We start from the raw sequence: 4,856 nt of genomic DNA, 5'->3' as shown, positions 1-4,856 counted from the left end.
TATATATATAGGGATAACACTAAAGCAATACAGAACTTTGGATTTAGGCCAAATTTAAATTAAGAACAATAGAACAGCAGAGCTGGTAAAACCTAAAATAATGGTTGCTGACATCATCAGAGAAATAACTTTATTTACTTTATTACTTCCTGTTGTCAAAAGCCAAAGATAGGAAATCATGTTTTTGCCCAAGTCTAAGTGATTGACTGTGTTACCAAAATATCTCATGAAACGTTAGACAATTTTTAATGAAATTGGCAGAAAATAATCATTGGACATGCAGTTTCATAGACACATGACACCAAACATGAACTGAGTCGTGAGCCTTAATCATTTAACTCCATCTCCAGAAAGTTGCTCTTCGAATAACTGGAACGTATTCATTTACTGAAAGAAATTGAATCATTTGAAATAGATATAAACAAACCATGTTAGCTGTCATTGAAATCTAATAAGTGGATATAAAAGATGGTAGGACTTGCCAAAAAATATCACTGACGTCATCTCACACTAGAGTCCAAAGCTTCAGGTTTCAAGAAAAGGACAAATTGTTTGAATGAAGCTGCAGGAGTCATGACCTCTGCAGCAGGGTGTGAAAATGACTGAGCTGTCCCTCAGATCACAGGATCAATACTTCGCCAATTTTGTTTCATCACTTTGTGTTCAATCAAACAGGTCTGACATGATGACAAAAATCCAAGATGACAAATGATGCTATCACAACGCTTCACGTGAAATCAAATCAGTAGGTTTCTAAGGTTCTAGGGTGTGTTGTCAGTTTTAACCAAAGACCAAAGTCAAAGGTTGGTGAAAACCAAGGATGATCACCAGAACACCTTCTTCACTAAAAAGCCATGAATACGTACATTCTTGTTTTGGAACAGCTTTAACAAACATCATCTTTGATTCAGAACTTTTTTCTTTGTATTTTTAAGACTTCAAAAAAATGCTTCAATAGTTTTCTTAAATTCACTTCCTACAGAGATTTAGTTCTCAGCGAGCACTGAAACCATGAATTAGGTTTAGAAAGAAGAAGAAAAAGGAAAACTGTCAAGGATTTGTTCCTGACTGGGGCATAACACAAACTGCTGATAAGAATGAGGTTGAGGAGTAGGAGTATTGAGTTTTTAACCAGCCAGCTGAAAACACTCATCTGAAGCAGTGGGGCTCGGTTTGTAGTCCAACCTTGAGGGTGTTCTGACAGCACCAGCTGTGTGATATTTACAGCCTGTTGCTTCATGTTTCCGGGCGATCATTGGACACAGGTCACGCCACGCTCGGGCTTTAGGTCACCAAGCAGACTTCTTTGCAACACAAACAAAGCTCAATGGTTGACTCTATGGCAGGAGCTTCATCAGGTGAAGCGCCGTGAAAAATGATGGACGAGGGGAGCTGCTGGCCATACATTTAAGGATTGTGATTGTGCCTGTGCATCGAGGCTGCCAACCCTGGCAGATGATTTCTTCTATCCCCCTTCTCTTTCTAACCAATCATGGATGAGACTTCGGAGAGGTGGGCTGACACACTGCAAGGGCAGCACTTCAGAGGTGATGGAGGTGGTGGTTTTGGGGGAGGGGGTGAAATGAGAGGGGTAAGGGGATCTGTGCTTCTTGGCTTGTGAATCATGCCCTCACTGTCATGCCAGACTATCAATACCACAGGTCTGCCCTAGCACGTACACACAATCCAAAACATGGACGTGAAGACAAACACACAGACCAAAAAAAACAAACAAAAAAAAAAAAAAAACCACACACCCACATCTTTACCACAGGCTGCACTAACTGTCACTGATCTACAGTTTGTGTTCACAGCCTGTGGCAGGAACGCAACAAAAATACCGGGAAATACCTGTTATACACCCATGCGTGCGAGTGCACACGAACACCCGCAAAGAAACATAATGAAGTCTTTTGTCCAGAGGCTCGGAATAAATGTGAAGATTTATTCACAGGCCTAGTAACACAGTACTTAAAATAAGTTTTAGTTTCCTCAGAACCGATGTGAAAGAGAACTATGTAAGCCTCTACAACTTTTCAGGACACTGTTTGTTTAGTTTGTTGCTGTTTTCTCAACCAAACAATGTCCAGGTTAGTATGCAAATGAATGTGCTACGAGCATAAACTGAGTGCTGGAGCTGTAAATGTATCATATCTGATCAGCGCGTCTAGTCAGTCAAAAGTTTAGTCAACTCCCAGCGGGCCGATACATTTGCAGTCTCAGCACCACTGAAATATAACTGCTTATGTTCAGCACACATGCATTTGCTCAGTAATAAAGATACTTCAGTTGAAAAAATGGTGACAAACTACACTGTAGGTGTCCCTATCCCCTTTTAAACTATCCCTTCAAATTAGAAATTTAAATAAAAATGAAGTCTTTAGAGTATTTGTCTTGGTCAAAATGGATGCTATAACATTTAAAATATAATGGATGCTTTTAAAAACCAATCAGGTTAGTTTTCTATTATCCAATGTAACACATCAGCATCAGTGTTAGAGTTGGGAAAAATCATATTGTGTGCAGTTAATCGTGATCATATTTGCCATTTATCAATTACTGCAATTGGTGTCACAAAGTGTGCCCAGCTGGGACCTCACTAACATTTTTTATGTATTTAGGAGGCAGTTGGTACTTGTAGTCATACGTTATGACAAACCATGCCATAAAAACTGCAATTCACCACAATATAAAAATGTATCTACAGTGTTTTTATTTTTCTATTTACAATAAAGCTGCTGATTTATTTATTTATTTGTTTGTTTGTTTATTTATTGTTAAATTAAATACAATATAGCTAAGTCCATGGTATTTTTCATGAATTCAATAAACTAAGTTAATGATCGTCACGAGGAACAACACCTGCTGTTGATAAATTCTTGATCTGGTGATATAATGCTAACCCTATAAAAGTACTTCCTTGTGTTTAACGCAATTTAACTCTTACTGCTTTTCTGACACTTTATAAAAACAAACGCAAATCAGTTCAATAACCTTTGACCTGTTTCTTAAGAATAAACAGTTTTCACAGCTCTTCTAATTCCCTTATCTCTGATAATATCAGGTCTCTGACAGACAGAAATATCTTCTAAACAGAAGACCAATGACATCATTGTGACACTTTAGGAAAAAGGGTGTGAATCTTGTACAAAAGTCTGCCATCACCGACCAAACACGTTCTCAAGTGCCACGACAAAAGCCAGACGGGCAAGATCAAGAAAACCAACTGACATTTAAAAATAGTTGTTTATCTCGAGCATTATCTGGTTTATTTTCATGCATGCAGGTGAGTGGGAGGAGGAATGCTGTTGTTTTGGCTACAATAATACCTGCATATTTATTGTGTCCGTCACAAATATGTTGTGAGCTTCATCTATCATTAAGTGTGAAACGTGGGCCTAGCAACACATTCAGAAACATATGCACTTAACTGTACACATAAATTACTTTTATTTATTTTTTTTTTTTTTGTAAGGAATGGGATCTTTCTGCACAGACAGGCATTTTTTAATCTGGCCACAGAAGATCTAGCCAGAGTGGCTTTGTTGTCAAGACACCATTCAAAACAACTGTTGAGCAGCTGCTTGGAAACCAACAAGTCTCTGTTCATTTTGCTTTAAAAAAAATACAGTGTGAAAGAAAGTGGCAACTCAAAAACTTATCTTTCATCTTCTTAACATCCTAACTGTTCCAGTCAACAATGCCTAAAATATCTCAACAAATAAGGAATATTTTTTATAAAAACTATTAGAAACTAATCATTTACAGAACATTTGAATGGAGAGTTACTCCAATTCAAAAAGGCTGCCACAACTGTGACCACATCAAACACAAACCTGGCTATGTCTTTGTCAAAGTGCATAAAACAGGTGTTCAGAATATGAGCGTAACAACACCCTCAACAACGTGTTACTGGTCAAGCACGCCTTGAATTCAAGAAAAAAAAAAAAGCAACAGGTGTTCTGTTAAGAGCTGCACAACACAAGCTATCCACCATAAATCAAACCCTAGCTGCTCTCGATCATCTCTTCATGGACTTGAGGGTGGGGGGGTGGGGTGTCAGCACGGCGGCTGACGATGTACAACAGGCCCGACAGTTAAGTCACCTCACACTTCTCGTTATCTATCTCGTAAAGTCCTCAAAGGCGCCAGCAGGGCACCCCACTGATGGCTTCTTGGACTGATTAAAGTGGTCAGAAAGAGGAATATTTATAAGACTGTCTCTTCAAAACAGCTCAAAAGCAGAAGGGAGTTGACAAATGTAAAATTTTAGCCTGAACAGGGGCAACACTGACAAAACAGCCAGTTCTCTTGAAGTGACCGCTATAAAAGAAACTGCATTAGTAGAAAAATAAAGCCAATAGTTGTAGTGCATCTTACCGTCAAAAATAGAAAGAAGTCCAAAAACAAGATAGTCCAAATTAAAGATAACATAGAGATGTTGTCCTGAAGTAAAAAAATAACAACAAAAAATAAAAATAATAACAAAGGTCCAACTCTGAGCAGCACACGTGTCGCTTCAACTGCTGAGATGACAACTGTTAGTGAGTGCCTCACTCCAGTCGCCCCAAATTACCCCTCTCACCGAGCTCCTCGCACCACCGTCGTTCGGGCCCCCTCCTCTGGATGTTTCTTGTCATCCCCCCTTGCCGTCACTACCAACCCTCACAGTCACACAAGTACACAAAACTCCTCCTACCCGTAAACCCCTCCCAGGTCACCCTCTAACCTAATATGCCTTCAGCAACTGCCACCGATTCATCAATGTCCACGATGGCAAATGAGGAGACAGCTGATCTCATCTTTAAAGGAATATCCAGTTAATTTACCATAATTTACGTATTTATCATTGTGTG

At 39.1% G+C, this 4,856-nt stretch overlaps 1 protein-coding gene across 1 annotated transcript in view; it reads right to left on the bottom strand.

Annotated features, from left to right (window-relative positions):
• mef2d (myocyte enhancer factor 2d) overlaps positions 1–4,614 on the bottom strand; it is a gene marked incomplete in the record, with an annotated part of 107,961 nt that extends 103,347 nt beyond the window's left edge. The window contains 1 exon segment of the mRNA XM_014024560.1: positions 4,381–4,614.
• Between the last annotated feature and the right edge of the window lie 242 nt (positions 4,615–4,856).

The sequence above is a fragment of the Austrofundulus limnaeus genome, unplaced genomic scaffold, assembly GCF_001266775.1.
Source record: "Austrofundulus limnaeus strain Quisiro unplaced genomic scaffold, Austrofundulus_limnaeus-1.0 Scaffold427, whole genome shotgun sequence".
NCBI classification, from domain to species: domain Eukaryota; kingdom Metazoa; phylum Chordata; class Actinopteri; order Cyprinodontiformes; family Rivulidae; genus Austrofundulus; species Austrofundulus limnaeus.
The sequence above is the reverse complement of the archived record's forward strand: the minus strand, read 5'-3'. Positions and strand labels throughout refer to the sequence as shown.